Here is a 17,018-nt window from a genome sequence, read left to right as displayed (position 1 = left end):
CTAAGGTACCTATTTAATCTTATTTGTGTAAGATTTTGACCAGCTTCGGCCCATCTGAAACTGATACAGGCTCATCTTATCTTGAGCCCAAGCAGAGTAGTCCACACAGCAGAAGGATAAGCAGTATGTGCCTACATTCTTAACTTTATTTACACTCTATGCTGAGAGAATACAAACATGCATCCTGCCTCTGTGAGAGCAGAGAAGCAACTCATCTCGGAAACAAAGAACACCGAGAGAAGAGTGAAAAACAGGAAACCAGTGTACGTCACATCCAGTCTCCCATTTCCCGTGGGAACCCAACAGTAACTCTGACTGTGGAATGTAAACAATTGTCTTGTGGCAAGCATTTTGCTGCACAGTGAAGAAAGCAGAAACCAACAATTTGTTAGAATAGTTCTTGCATTTAAAGTGGGTCTTCTTTGTTTTCTTACAAGGGTAACCTAGCCAGCACTTCATTCTGAAGTTTCAGAAACAAAGTTTGTTCTGGAATCTGAGTGGTTTCTCATTTAGAATCTACTTTGTATTTAGCCAAGCCTAAAGTTGCAGTCTATGCTTCCTTGGAAGCAAATTCCAATGAAACAGTAGAGCATACGCAAGAAGTAAATGTGAGATATACAATAAGTAGAAAATATGCATCTGCTGCTGTCAGGGAACTGCCATCGGAGCCGAGAGGAGAGGTAAGGCTCCCCAATGATGCCGGAGAGGGAACTAGCAAGGAGAGAGAGAGAGCTTCCGCTGGGGAAGGAAACCAAGGTGACACCAGGAAGAAAGGAGAGGCTGAGAGTACTTCGGAGGGAAGGCTCCGAGACTCTTCCAGTGAGATCAGTGGGGAGAGCGCAGGACCTCCGCTTGGCACACCTACTCTGCGCAGAAGGCTTCCACGCAGAGAAGCGAGGAGGAGACTGGCTGTTAAGGAATTCTTATGTTGGAAGAAGTTCAGGAAACGCCCACTGACGGATTCTGCCAGTGACTGAGACAGTCGCGCTGTTAGGGCTGTCAAACCGGGGAAAGGTTCAGCCATACAACCAGCTTGGAGCAGTTTGGAATTTACGCACAAGCAACCCCAATTCCCATTACAGCTGCCAAGTGAGAAGCTCCCAGCATTCAAAGTACAGGCTTCTTTAGCCCTTTTATCATTGTTGTTAAAGCCATGCTTAAGCTGGGCAGCTGAAGCAGAACATGAACTAACCTTCCTTAGATAGAATTGCTCATATCTAGGCCAGGATCAGCTAAGCTGTGTTCCTTCACATATTGCCGGACTCCCATCTTCCATCACTGCTAACCATTGGCTATGCTGCCTGTGGCTGATGGGAGTTTGAGCCCAACAAGATCTGGAGGGCCACAAGAAGTCCCCCCCCCCCGATTATGCCATAGCCTAAAGCACAACAACCAACTCTCCTTCCTCCACCATCTTGTCCTGTTGCGCAGCCAAATGAGGATGAGTAAGGGGATTGAGGAGATTTCACCCCTCCCATATCCAAGAATCTCCTGATGATCTCTGCTGACTCTCCAGAGAGGAGGAGGCGTGTTCTGCTATCTACTTATTCTGCCCCAGCACCACATCAAAGTGTGAGAGTCAGTCAGTCAGTCAGTCGGAGAGAGAGAGACTGAGTGTTAGAGATCGTGTGTATAGATAAGGTTGCTGCTAAGAGCAGCTGCAGACACTCAGTGCCGTTTAGCATTCATTTATGCTTAGAACCCATTAAGCTCTGTATATAGTTGTATAGTAGTTGTAGATAGAATAAAGAAGATATTCTACAGAGCTGCTCTCCGAGTCATTTATATACTCTGCTAGACTCTGCTATACTCTGCTGTGTGACGACTGTCTACTTGTGGAAGTGAATCCGGTGCTCAGAACTTTAAGCTGTGAGTCCACAGCACTTTGACCTGTCCCTGTCCAGGAGGTGGTCTCTGGAAGTGCTACCCAGCTCACCTAGCCCAGTCGGGGCTGAAGTGCATGAGTCCAGTTGGTGGTACTGGCTCAAGGGCGATGCTGACATCAGTTATGGGCCCAGTCGTCGTTCCAGTCGTCTGACCAGTCGTTCCAGTCGTACCAGTTGTCCCAGTCGCCAAAGGTTTCTGTTGCTGATTGCTGGATGGTGGAACGGAGGCTGCATGCTGGACTGAGTTGTGGTGCCCAGAAGCAGAGCTGTTTTGGAGCAGAGTGTTCAAGCTGCCGCTGTTGCTGTTGCTGCTGCTTGATTTATGGAGGTATGTTGCTGACTGACAAAGAGAAGAAGATAGCATCCCCTGTTTGCCTGTTAATTGCGCTCTGAGTGGGAGAGAGAGTGGCTGAAGGAGTCCAAGGCTCTATCTGTGTTGCACGAGGGAAGTGCCTTGCTCTAAGTAATAGCAGACATGGCCTGTGCACATCCTGGCCAGCTGGCTCTGTCCTTTCCTCTCCTCACGCCTGAGACCTATACTGTTTGGCAGGTCAAGATGAAAGCGCTTTTACAGAGGGAAAAGCTATTTCACACTATAGAAGATGACCCTCCCGATAAGGATGATGATGATTGGGCTGAGTGGCATGCTGCAGATATGAAAGCCCGAGGGACAATTGTTTTGAGTGTTTCAGACCACTTGTTGGTGAATTTAGAGGGTCAAGAGACTGCACGAGCTGTTTGGCATAAGTTGAGAGATATGCATTTGAGGCAGAATGCTGGTTCCAGTGTGATTTTCTTCAAGAAGCTGTGCAGGCTGCAGTTGGAGAAAGGTGGTGATTTGCCTAGCCATCTATCTCAGTTAAAGCGTCTCAGACAGGACCTTGTTCAGCGAGACCTGGCTATTTCAGAGGCTGTGTTTGCAATGTTGATGATAAATAGCCTAGACGATTCTTACGATGGAGTAGCTGCCCAGATTTCTACGATGCCTTCAGACCGGCTAACAGAAGATTATGTGTCTAGCGTGCTCCTGAATGAGTGGGATCGCAGACAGGCTGTTAGAGAAAGCCGGGACTGTGCTCTTGAAAATGTGCCTAAGTCTCCAGCAGGGGAAAGTGAAAGTGAAACTGCTGCTGTTAAAGCTCTAAAGTTGAGGCGGTGCTTTTCGTGTGGAGCACAAGGCCATTTGAGTTTCCAGTGCAAGAAATCTTCAAAGAAGAAGGGAAGCTTCAGAGGCAGAGGGGGAGGAGGACGAAATCCCCAAGCACCTGCTACTTCAAAGGCTTTGATCTCTCGCTGCTCCAATCAACGTGGGCGGAGTTTCTTCGTGGTCGACTCTGGCTATACCAATCACATGACCAATGATAAGGATCTCTTTGTTCAGCTTGAGAAGCAAGAGAAAGCAATTAATCAAGCAGATGGGACTGTTCTCACTAGTTTGGCTAAGGGAACTGTGTTCTTAAAGAGCCTGAATGCAACAATTAAGAATGTCCTGTATGCACCTGATATTCAGGACAATTTGTTGAGTGTTTCCCAGCTTGATCGTCAAGGGTTTAAGGTGGTGTTTGCTAAATCTCGCTGTGAAATTCTTAGAGATGGCAAGCTCATTCTATATGCAAAGTGTGTTAATGGTTTGTACCAATTGCCTTTTGTTACAGGTACAGGTACTGCAGAAGCAACTGTGAAAGAGTGTTGCAATTTATCTGTTGATAAGAATGAGAAGTTGCATGACCAATGTATCCATTATTACCACCGTGTTTATGGTCATTTGAATTTCCAGGCTGTGGCAAAAAGGCCTGATATGGTTCAGGGTATGAAGTTGAAAGAATGTCCCTACCACATGAAATGTGTTTCTTGTGCTGAGAGTAAGGCAAGGCAAGCTCCCAAAGGTACAGAGTCTGGGAGAGAGGCCAAGAAACCATACGAAGTCATTCATGCAGACTTAGTGGGGCCTCTAGCGCTCTCTAGAGGAAATTCGAGGTTTTTCATGGTGTTAATAGACTCCTATTCAAGATACGTTTGGGTCTATATGTTGCAGAAAAAGTCTGAAGCCTTTACCAAGTTCCGCCAGTTTTGTAAATGGCTCAGAAATGTACAGAATGAGAATGTGCGTTGTATTTTCACAGACAGGGGTGGAGAGTTTTGTTCAGTGGAGTTTGAGGCTTTTCTTTCTGAACAGGGCATTGAGCATAGGATGGCCACACCCAGATCACCCTGGCAGAATGGTTTATGTGAGAGAGTAAACCAGACCCTGCAGCAAGGAATCAGAATGCTGTTACATGATTCGGGGCTGCCCAATCCCTTTTGGGCCGAAGTTCTCTTTCTCAAGCTCTGGGAGGAAGACCTTTCAGTGCCTACAGACAGCCACCCAATCTTAAACAACTCCTAACCCACAATAATATTACAACCAGACCTAACACGGACACTGGCACCAGAGCCTGCAATAAACCCAGATGCCAACTTTGCTGCCACATACACCCGGACAACACCATTACTGGCCCCAACAACATTACACACACCATTTCGGGACTATTTAATTGCTCATCGTCTAACATTGTGTATGCCATCAAATGCCGACAGTGTCCTTCAGCTCCCTATATTGGACAAACAGGCCAGACCTTACGCCAAAGAATAAACGGACATAAATCGGACATCAGGAATCACAAGACAGAGAAACCAGTAGGAGAACACTTCAATCTCCCAGGACATTCTATACAAGATCTCAAAGTAGCTGTTTTACTGCAAAGGAATTTCAGAAATAGACGGGAAAGAGAAGCTGCTGAATTGCAACTTATCACCAAACTTAAAACCATGGAGAGACCTGGTCTGAACAAAGACATTGGATTCTTATCTCATTATACATGACAAAGCCATTTTTCACCTTCTCACCCCTTGCTTTTCCTGTAAGACCTATTGCAGTCGTTAAGAGTCGTCAACAGGCTCATCACAGCTATCTGCCAATCACCCATTCCCACCACCCTTCTGAGTAATACCCCTCCCCACCTTCTCACTATATAGAAGGGTCTGGAAACTTCTGTTTCAGTGTATCTGAAGAAGTGTGCATGCACACGAAAGCTCATACCAAGAACTAACTTAGTTGGTCTTTAAGGTGCTACTGGAAGGATTTTTTTGGTTTGTTTTGAAATTAGATGTCAGAGTCTATATATTTTTTTTAACTGTTGGCTTTTGAATTTTAAATGCCACTAAGGCCTGATTACTGATTCTATTGTGGATCTTTAAGCCTCCGATTTCTGTGTCATTTTTGCATGTTGATGCATCTTTCATTTGCTTATGTGTGCCTTGTAAGCTTCTAGATCTGCAGATGCTCGGTTTGACTATAGAAAAATGGTAGTATGTTCTCTGCTATGGTGATTCTGCTCATCTTTTGCTCATGCAGGAATGTTTTGGATAATGCAGCAGGAAGCATATGTAAATAGATTAAGAATAGCACTGAACCCTCTCGCACAATTGAAGGAAAGGATTAAACTATTATGCATCAGCAAGCTTTTTAAAAAATAAAATAAAATATTTGACAACACCAAAAGCTTTTAAATTGGGAAGGGCTATGAATACACAGAAATCAAGTTTCAGACTCCAGTGCTAGTCTTAGTGAGATGGGATCCCTGCTGAAATTCTAGCAAACATTAAATTGAAGTCAAGCAATGTGGTGTAACATTTTACCTAGAATGGCACATTCCCCACATTGCTAACAAACTTGCAATTAAAAAACACACCAAATAAATAAGCCTGTACTAGACACATCACCTTGCCAACAAAGGTCCGTATACTAAAAGCTATGGTTTTCCCAGTAGTGATGTATTGAAGTGAGAGCTAGACCATAAAGAAGACTGATCGCCGAAGAATTGATGCTTTTGAATTATGGTGCTGGAGGAGCCTATTGAGAGTCCCATGGACTGCAAGAAGATCAAACCTATCCATTCTTAAGGAAATCAGCCCTGAGTGCTCCCTGGAAGGACAGATCCTGAAGCTGAGACTCCAATACTTTGGCCACCTCATGAGAAGAGAAGACTTCCTGGAAAAGACCCTGATGTTGGGAAAGATGGAGGGCACAAGGAGAAGGGGACGACAGAGGATGAGATGGTTGGACAGCGTTCTCGAAGCTACCAGCATGAGTTTGACCAAACTGCAGGAGGCAGCGGAAAACAGGAGTGCCTGGCGTGCTCTGGTCCATGGGGTCACGAAGAGTCGGACACGACTAAACGACTAAACGACAACAACAGAAATTAACATATCTACTTTTTTAAACTTTTTTTAAAAAAAACAACTTCATTTGGAAACTAATAACATGCCTTCTTAGTGGTAAAAACAAGATAAATTTTTAATCTGTGGCAAATGCTTGTCTGTGGTTGAAATGTTGATTGAACTGTGATGCCAGTTGTAGGGAATATACAGCTGTATCTCTTAGAATCTCTTTCTCAAAGGGATTGAAGCACAAGCGTTTTACATGTACTTAACCTGTTCTCAGTGCTGCTAGTCCATAGTGCATGTGATGCTGCCGTAGGGGAACCTCTGTAACGGTTCACAAAGCCACTGTTACATTTATTACATAACCAAGTCTTTGGTGCCAGTCTATCTATGTTATGACTTGAGATTTTTACAACATACCTGATCTGACCAGTGTGATGTGATGCTTTTGTTTTCTGATGCTGAGAAGTTCAGGGGTCATTCTTGTTTACAAGGTTCTAAATGGCTCCCCCACCCCACCCCACTTTGCCAAGAGTTAACACACCATTACACCCCCCCCCATCAGTGTGGAAACCCAATCTTTTTCTCTTTCTTTCTTTCTTTCTTTCTTTCTTTCTTTCTTTCTTTCTTTCTTTCTTTCTTTCCCTTTCCTTTCCTTTCCTTTCCTTTCCTTTCTTTCTCTTTCCCTTTTCTCGTACAAAGCTTGTGTGTCCAGGCCCAGACGGGGGGGCATATGGGCCCGGGCCTTTGATTCCAATAGGGGCCTCGTTCAGCATACATTCCCTATGTATTTTTAAAAAGCACTATTGTATATCTATAGTTTCCATTTTGTCTTTATATGCAGATACGGTTCAAGCCTTGAAATAAATGTATTTGTCAGCGTAACTTGTGTGAAAATTATTTATATACTTACTTATTTATAAGACTTCAGTTATCCCCAGGGTAAAAAAAAGGGGAGGCACATTATCTACCTGGCCCGGGCCTCTGACTGGCTCTGCAAGGCCCTGTGTGTGTCTAATGCATCTGAATTACCAAGCCATACACCCAGCCATGGATGTTTTCCTTTCTCGTCCCATCTGACATTTCTTTGTTGCCTGATATTTATAATCCGTGCTGTGGTTTTGTACAAAGGTTCAATGGGGGAAGACAATTCTACTAAATAAAATTTGCAATCTAAAACTGTGACTCTCTACAGACCTAACATAGCATCAAGGGAACAAAATGCTGTAAAAAATGCTTTTTATGTTGTGTTTAAGTAACAAGGATATGACATTTCTGGGGTTTTGCTGTCAGTGTATTTTATGGCTTTCACGTTGGTTAATGTTTGCTTGAAATGTGAATACACTCATCGGTTGTGAATTATTGTACATGAATTTTGTATCTGAGACCCACTCAAATTATATGTACTACCAATATACATTAAACATATTTGCTTAAAAGTGTGCGTTTCATCCTTCAGGAATAGGAAGGCTACACATTTAAATGAATGAAACTCAATCCTTACTGTTTATCATTATAATTCTGAACCACAGTGATGAATAATAATGTTATTTTCAATCATCTTTAAGAGCAGGAAGGCCCTCTTACACAGGCACTCTTCCCGCTTTCAGCTTTCAGTTTTCTTTCTTTAAAGCCAGAATGTAGTAAGAACCCTGCTGGATCAAACTCAAAGCCTACATATAGTCTAGCATTCTGTTCTCACAGTGGCTAACAATATGCCTATGGAACATCCATAAACAGAACATATGAACTAAAACTCTCTCCTCCTGTTCCCCAGAAACTGGTTTGGGGGGGGGCATACTACCAATATATAGTAATTATGGCTATTGAAAATCAAGACAATTCTTGTGAAAAATAGGAAATCCCAGGCTTGGTGGATTTTTTTAAAGTCTTGGATTAGAGACCGAAGAACCCACCTGCATTAGGAGTACATTGTGCTGTTTTTTCTTACTGTGATGTCACATACAGCAGATATCTTAAATTTGGTTCTAGAAATGAAAATAGCCTGGAAATTTCTACCGAAAAGTGGGCTAAACATGAAACTATATGAGGGAAGCAATCAAAAAGGCTTTTTGGGGGGTGGGGGTGGGGAATCAACACCGCCCCACCCACTACCAGCCGAAATGCATTTTCATCTTGCATGGCCATCTTGGGACCAGAGTCACATTTCATTCTCTCTTTCTCCAGGCAGTTTTCAGATCGGTTCACAACCTTGACTATCGGCCCTGCCGGCTGGGGCTGATGGGCGTTGGAGCTGAGCAACATTTGGAGGGCCCAGTGTTCCTGCCATTCCGGGGTAGACAACAGCCGACCCCTCAAGTGCCTCAATGTCCCAGGACATCGCGAATTCACAGATCCGGGAATGTCCCGCTTTCGCTTAGCTGGCAAGGAGACGAAGAGCCGCCGCCGCTTTCCAAAGTGCGCGGGCAAATGCCGCCGCCCTGCCCTTGCCTAGTGCGGCGGAAGGGCTTCAGTGCTGCAGTTTCCGCGAGCGGCGGGCGGGGGGAACCTTTCAACAAGGGGCCGGGCTCGAAGCTGCGCTCTTGGCCGGCGATGAGCAGCGCCCCGTTGCGGGCGGAGTCCGGCATCCTCAGCTCCATGCCGTTCATGTCTACCATCCTGCTGTGGGGAGGCGGGGGGGGGTGTCTCGGAGGGGCTGCCTTGGCTGGGGAGCGGGCGACGAGGAAGGAGGGCGGCCGAGGCGGAGACCGCTGCACTAGAGCAGATGAGGGAGATGGTGGTGGGTGGAGCAGGGGCGGGGAACAGCGGGGCAGAAGTACCATTGCATCCTGGCGGGGCGCCCTTGCCCGGCAGCAGGAGGGGAGGAAGGAGCCGAGCGGTGGGGGGCAGCTGCATCCACACCGCCTTCTTCACCTGCTGTTTCTCGGCGGCCTGATCTAACCGTGGGATCCAGCCGAGGGTGGCAAGCGGCTTTGCGAGGAAGCGATGATCTGCAGGGGCGTCTCCTGCTCCCGAGTTGCGCGCGAGCTTTCTCTGCGGGCTTCAGCCTTGTGCTCAGCTTGCCTGCCTGCTTGGAAGTCAGCGTCTTTCAGCCTGGGGCACATCGACATCAAGGCTTCAGCTCCCACTTACTCAGGCGGGGTGGGGGATAACAAAGGAGGGGCCGATTGTGACATAAGGCACCATAATGATGCTACAGTGACGTCCTTCCCGGGTCTCCGTAAAAGGCGGATCTACACGGATCATCATGGATCCTCCACTTTTAAAAAAATAATTCCAACAAATGCAATGTCAAATCACACCTAGAAGGCACGCCTACAAACTGGACTAGAAAAAACGTGGATCCAACACTTTGTCGCGCTGCAGCACCACAAAAACATGGATCCGAGGCACGGATCCTCATGAATTCATATGATTTTTATATTGAAACAAAATAAAAACACCATGCTACTGTAGACCACATCTTAGTCTGTAGGAGGAACCAAAAAAATCATGCATCCACTGTTTCGTGGTGCCGCAATGGCGCAAAAACATGGTTAAAAAACACGGATCCTCATGAATCCTAATGATTTTTGCACTAGATCAGCCCAAACTCACTGTCAAATTACACATAATGTCCAGGGGCACAGCATCCATCACAGAAATCACGGGTCCATAGCTTCCTGGCCATACCGCGGCCCAAAAACGTGGTTTTCAAGAACAGATCCTCATGGATCCTCACACTTTTTGCATTGGGCAAACCCAAAGTCACTGTCAAATCACATATCATAGCCAGGGGCACAGCCTGCACCACAAAAAACTAGGATCCACTCCTGCCTGGCCATACTGTGGCCCAAAAACGTGGTTCCGAAGCACAGATCCTAATGGATTCTCATGATTTTTGCACTAGATCAGCCGAAAGTCACCATCAGATCAAACATCATGGCCAGGAGCACAGCATGCAACACAAAAAAATTGGATCCACGGCTTCCTGGCCACTCCATGGCCCAAAAACGTGGTTTTCAAGCACGGATCCTCATGGATCCTCACGCTTTTTGCACTAGTTCAGCGCAAAGTCACTGTCAAATCACACATGATTTCCAGGGGCACAGCTTACACCACAAAAAACTGAGACCCATGGCTTCCTGGCCACTCATGATTTTTGCACTAGATTAGCCCAAAGTCACCTTTACATCAAACATCATGGCCATGGGCACAGCATCCACCAAAAAATCACGGATCCACGGCTTCCTGGCCACTCCATGGCCCAAAAACGTGGTTTTGAAGCATGGATCCTCATGGGGCACAGCTTACACCACAAAAAACTGAGACTCATGGCTTCCTGGCCACTCCATGGCCCAAAAACGTGGTTTTCAAGCACGGATCCTCATGGATCCTCACGCTTTTTGCATTGGGCCAACCCAAACTCACTGTCAAATCACACATCATGTCCGGAGGCACAGCCTGCACCACAAAAAAATGGGATCCACGGCTTCCTGGCCACTCCATGGCCCAAAAACGTGGTTTTCAAGCATGGATCCTCATGGATCCTCACCCTTTTTGCACTAGATCAGCGCAAAGTCACTGTCAAATCACACATGATTTCCAGGGGCACAGCTTACACCACAGAAAACTGAGATCCACGGCTTCCTGGCCACTCCATGGCCCAAAAACGTGGTTTTCAAGCACGGATCCTCATGGATCCTCACGCTTTTTGCATTGGGCTACCCCAAACTCACCATCAAATCACACAGCATTCCCAGGGGCACAGCCTGCACCACAAAAATCACGGATCCACGGCTTCCTGGCCACTCCATGGCCCAAAAACGTGGTTTTCAAGCACGGATCCTCATGGATCCTCACGCTTTTTGCATTGGGCCAACCCAAACTCACCGTCAAATCACACATCATTCCCAGGGGCACAGCCTGCACCACAAAAAACTTGGATCCACGGCTTCCTGGACACTCCATGGCCCAAAAACGTGGTTTTCAAGCACGGATCCTCATGGATCCTCATGCTTTTAGCATTGGGCCAACCCAAACTCACTGTCAAATCACACATCATGTCCAGGGGCACAGCATCCACCACAAAAAACTGAGATCCACGGTTATCTGGCAACGGCATGGCCCAAAAACGTGGTTTTAATGCATGGATCCTCATGGATCCTCATGCTTTTTGCATTGGGCCAACCCAAACCCACTGTCAAATCACATATCATGGCCAGGGGCACAGCATCCACCACAAAAATCACGGATCCACGGCTTCTTGGCCATACCGTGGCCCAAAAACGTGGTTCCGAAGCATGGATCCTCATGGATCCTCATGATTTTTGCACTAGATCAGCCCAAAGTCACCTTTAGATCAAACATCATGGCCATGGGCACAGCATCCACCAAAAGATCACGGATCCACGGCTTCTTGGCCATACCGTGGCCCAAAAACGTGGTTTTGAAGCACGGATCCTCATGGGTCCTCAAGCTTTTTGCACTAGATCAGACCAAACTCACTCTAAGGGGGTATGGGGTTGCTTGTGTGTAAAGCGCAAACTGCTCCGAGCTGTGTAGTTTGGACAAAACTTTCCCCCCAGGCTGGACAGTCAGTACACCGTGACTGTCTCAATCACTGGAAGAATCCGTCAGTGGGCGTTTCCTGAATTTCTTCCAACATAAGAGTTCTTTCACACCCAATCATTGTCTCCCTTCTCTGCGCAAAAGCTGTCTGCGCAGAGTGGGCGTCCCCAGAGGAGGTCCTGTGCTCTCCCCGCAGGTTTCACTGGCAGGGTCCTGGAGCCTTCTCTCCGCAGCTCCCTCGGACTCCCCTTTCTCCCTGGTGTCACCTCTATCTCCTTCCCCAGTGGAAGCGTCCTCTCTCCCTCTGCTGGTTCCCTCTCCAGCGTCATCATTTGGGAGCCTCAGCGCCAGCCTTGGCTCTGATGGCAGTTCCCTGACACTCACCATCAAATCACACATCATGGCCAGGGGCACAGCCTGCACCACAAAAATCACGGATCCACGGCTTCCTGGCCACTCCATGGCCAAAAAACGTGGTTTTGAAGCACGGATCCTCATGGATCATCACACTTTTTGCATTGGGGAACCCCAAATTCACCCTTTATTCAAATATCTTGTACATAACTACAGATCTGACCACAAACATCATGGATCTACTGCTTCATGGCCCTGGCCAAATGCTACTCTGGATATATTGGCCAATTTTTAGGTGGTTGTGCTGGGATGGAGGAAACAGAGTCGGCTGAATCTCTATCCATTAAAGATGGGCGTCCAATGGCTGGGCCAGAATAATTTCAGTTTGGCTTGCCAGCTCCCAGCTCTTCATGGGGTGCAATAGTCACCTGTAGCTGCCATCAGGAGTCCCGGTGTGATCCTGGGTGCTTCTGTCTCTATGGAGGCATTGGTCACAAATTTAGCCAAACTGGAATTTTTGAATCTATGTCAGGTTAGGCGATCGGTACTGTACCTGTCCCTTTCCAACCTAGCCATGGTGATCCATGCAGTAGTCACCTGCAGACTAGACTACTTTAACTTGCATTACACCTGAGCTGGGGAGGGCAGGGTATAAAAGAGAGAGAGAGAGAGAGATATGCAGGCTACCCTTGAGACTGCTCCAGAAACTCCAAATGGTCTAAAATGCAGATGCATGAGTTCTTACTTGGACTTTGTGGAGAGCCCACATTCAGTTGGTTGTTCATCAGCTGGATTGGCTCCAGGTGGAGTATCGAATCAGAGTCAAGGTTTTGGTGCTAATCTTTAAAGCCCTATACAGTCTGTGACCTTTCTTATCTGTGGGAATTATCTTCCAATACAACCCCCATGAGTGTGACGCTCATCTAACAGCAACCTACTGGTGGTCCCTGGCCCAAAACATATCCAGCTGTCCTCAACCAGAGCCAGAGCCTTTTTGGTGGAATGCTTTGTCTAATGAGACCAGGGCTCAGTGCAATCTATCTCGGTTCTCTCACTTGTCATGGTGAGTGGGCTTGCACATTCCTATGACCCTTGTGAGTGAAGCCGTTGGGAATCTCGTACTCCCAGCAGGGTCACCCAAGGTGGTAAGGTCAAAGAAAATGAAATATGCTCAGAGTCCTGTAGTGATTTCATGCTCTTTATTGCAGCTTGTAAAACAGTGACTGAATTTCCCCCCAAACCTCAGGCTTTTATATACATTATTTACACAATGAGTCCCGTCTGACTGGCTGATTCTGCTTCCCTCCTGGAGCCTGATTGGTCTTTTCCTGCAAGCCAATCAGTTCTTGCGTTCTAGGATCCTACTTGCCTATTGTTCTAGGATCCAAGCTTAGTACATAACAGGGAAGGAGCTAGACAAAGAATGATCCAAGAAGTCCTCAACGGCAAAACAGGCGGGTGATAACAAGCAGTGTGTTACAACGGTTCTGAAGGTGGATGAAGGCTGTGTTGGCTATTTGCAGTTTGGTAGCACTGCAGAGAGCTTGCTGGGGAGACTATGCATTAAAAAGAAAGGGACTCAAAAAGTACTTAAACAAAGTTTTAATTACAAAATCAAAAACTCCTTATACACTAAATACATTAACAACAAACCAGACCCAACCACCAACCCATCCCCCAGGGTAATGGGAGAGCTAGGTGCTGCTCCTTATATACTACACCCAATTGCCAACACAGTTAATCAGTACAACTCAGCAGCACCTGCTATGTTTCACAGCTGTAAAGCTGGGTCTCGTTATCTTGCTCTGGCCCTTGCTCTGGCCCCTTAAAGACATACACATCGGGTGGAACAATGATGAACCTTTGCATTTAAAGAAACCATTCAACAGGATGCAGCAGATAGGATCCACCAGTTCGTCGTGACTACTCATGCCATCAGAACAGAGCCCTACTGCGAAGACTGTGCATTGGTCAGCGTGCACTGATCCACACACATAAAACAAATTCAGGCACAGGCGTCTCCCAAAAACCCAACCCAAGCCCCCCAAGGCGATCACTAAATGGCTACGGGGGCAGGAATGTGAAGCCCCTAGTCATGAACCGACACATGGGCGGTGGATACAGATTCAGTCGTTCTGACTCAAGGAATGAGGCAGTTGAGCAGCTGAGCAGCTGTATCCATGACTGAGCAGCCCTTTTTAGGATCCACTATGCTCACCCCGAAAAGGGGAAGGGGCTGGAAACGGTGCCCTAAACATAGTATGCCTCCCTTTTTCCCTGACTGGATTACGGCGCCTGGGTGGAATCTCTTTTCCCATAGTTTGAATCCATTATTCTGCATCCTAGTCTCTAGAACAACAGAAAACAAGCTTGCTCCCTCTTCAACATGACATCCCTTCAAATATTTAAACATGGCTATCATGTCACTCCTTAATCTTCTCTTCTCTAGATTAAACAAATCCAGCTCCCTAAGTCTCTCCTCATAGGGCTTGGATTCCAGACCTTTTACATTTTGGTCACCCTCCTCTGGACAGGCTCCAGCTTGACAATATCCTTCTTTAACTGTGGTGCCCAGAACTGGACACAGTATTTCAGGTGTGGTCTGACCAACCAGAATAGTGTGGTAGCATTCCTTCACTTGATCTAGACAATATACTCCTATTGATGCAGCCCAGAATCGCATTGGCATTCTTAGCTGCCACATCAGACTGTTGACTCATATTCAGCTTGTGGTCGACTAAGACTCCCAGATCCCTTTCACAGGTACTGTTGTCAAGCCAAGTGTCCCCCACCTGTGCATTTCATTTTTTCTATCCAGGTGGAGTACCTTACATTTCTCCCTATTGAACTCCATATTGTTGGGTTTTGGCCCAGCTCTCTAGGCTATTCAGGTCATTTTGAATTCTGACTCTGTCCTCTGGTGTATTAGCAACCCCTCCCAGTTTGCAGTCATTTGCAAATTTGATTAGCACACCCTCTATTCCATCATCCAAATCATTTATAAAAATATTGAATAGCACCAGGCCCAGGACAGAACCTTGTGGAACCCCAATAGTCATTTTTTTCAAGGATGAAGGGGAGCCACTGATGAGCACTCTTTGGGTTCAGCCCATCAACCAATTACAAATCCACCTAACAGTAGCTTTGTCTAGCCCACATTTTACTAGCTTTTTTGCAATATTATGGGGGACCTTTTCAAAGGCCTTACTGAAGTCAAGGTAAGCTGGTACAAGGGAAAGCAGGATTGTAATTACCGTAAAAATTACTGATCACTTTGGATCAGCAGCCTCAACCTAACCCGCTATGTGGGGAGAGCCACGTGTTCCTTTGGAAGGCAAGTGGAATACAGTGTGATATACTGACAGCTGTTTTAAAAGATGTAACTGTAACTTAAAATCCAGTATCAGAAAAAAATAAAAATAGATGGTCCCTGTGTGGATAGTCATGTTTGCATGATGGGGCCACCTCCAGTGACCATGTGGCCTGATATAAGAGGGTTCTAAAATCAGTCCTGAAAGTAGACTGATTGAGAATGACACACGCATAGCTTTTGCTCTTCCATTAACAGGGTGAGCTGAAGCAAATTCTTGCCTCCCTTTGGGCTTAGCAATATTTCCTACAGCATTCTTGCTGAAGGGCATTGGAGAGTTAGGTGAGGGTCACTTTTCTGTTTTTCCATCAAGCCCCCAGACAAGAATGCTACAGCATCAGCCCCAAACACTCAGTCTCATAACAAAAAATACTCAACGGGGTTAGGGCTGAGGGTAGGGGAAGTACAATCATGATCTTTCCAGTCCTCTAGAAGCTGAGCCTTTTGGTCATTTTGGTCATGGAGCCAAATATCTGTTCCCAAGTTTAAAGATCTAAACAAGTAAAGAACAAGCTTGCCCTTTACATGCAAAAGCCCTGAAATTCAGCCCATTGGGCAATGGATCATGGGGCTGGGAGGAGGGAGGTAAGGACTAGCACCTTCTCTGCCCTCCACCTCCAACAGCTACACCTGAAAGTTTCGTGATGGAGTTCTATTTGAGAAGCTGAATGTTTATAAAGGCACTTAGCCAATTTCTGCCACGGAAATTCTGAACAGAAACACTCTGCAGGTTCAGCCCCCAAAAGAAACTGCTCTATGGTCTCTGTGTTGGGAAATGGGAAAGGATCTTGTTCATCATCAACCTTCCCTCCACAAATCAGTATCACTATGAGGCTGAACTGAACAGCTTGCTCCAGAGTTTTAAGAGATACGTTTCTGTGGTGTAGTGGTTAAGAGCAGTGGACTCTAATCTGGTGAGCTGGGTTCGCTTCCCCGCTCCTCCACATGCAGGCTGCTGGGTGACCTTAGGCCAGTCACACTTCTCTGTGAACTCTCTCAGGCCCACCTACCTCACAAGGTGTCTGTTGTGGGGGTGGAAGGGAAAGGAGATTTTTAGCCACTTTGAGACTCCTTCAAGTAGAGAAAAGCAGGATATAAAAACCAACTCCATGAATAAGAATTCAATGGAAAAGGACCATCCCTGCCATGATGATGAAAACTATGTGTTTGGATTTTGCTGTATTATACCAACCTGTGGAATATGACAGTTTGCAGTTTCAAAATCTATTTGGCCACAGTGGATTGACAGTCGACACACGAAAACCTCTGGAAGATCTTTTGAATCAATGCCTATGCGAAAGCAGTGGTACCAGTCCTTGCAGTTTCCTTCACAGTAAACTATAGTTAGGTCACCACTGGGCCTCCTGCACTCTTCCTTCAAGAAACATAGTGACCAGCAGCCTTCAAACAAGGAAGGTAAAATATCTGAGCAATAGGTTAGTGGGCATGATCGAGACACAGTAATGTGACTCTCTTTCAATATTTGTCTCTTCTTGGGAGGAACAGCATCAATTTCCACTTGAAAATATTTGTCTTGTCCTTCAAAATAGGTTTTCCCACTGTACTGCATTATTTCTTTTGCAAGCCAGGGTCTAGTGGCAGCCATATCCTTTTGTATGAACTGTAATTGGGCAGCAGAACCAATCAGATGGGCAATGGTACATGTGAAAGGACTGTAGTCACTGGAATTACCT

This window comes from Podarcis melisellensis (genome assembly GCF_964234715.1).
Source record: "Podarcis melisellensis genome assembly, chromosome: W".
NCBI classification, from domain to species: domain Eukaryota; kingdom Metazoa; phylum Chordata; class Lepidosauria; order Squamata; family Lacertidae; genus Podarcis; species Podarcis melisellensis.
Note: the sequence above shows the minus strand (reverse complement) of the source record.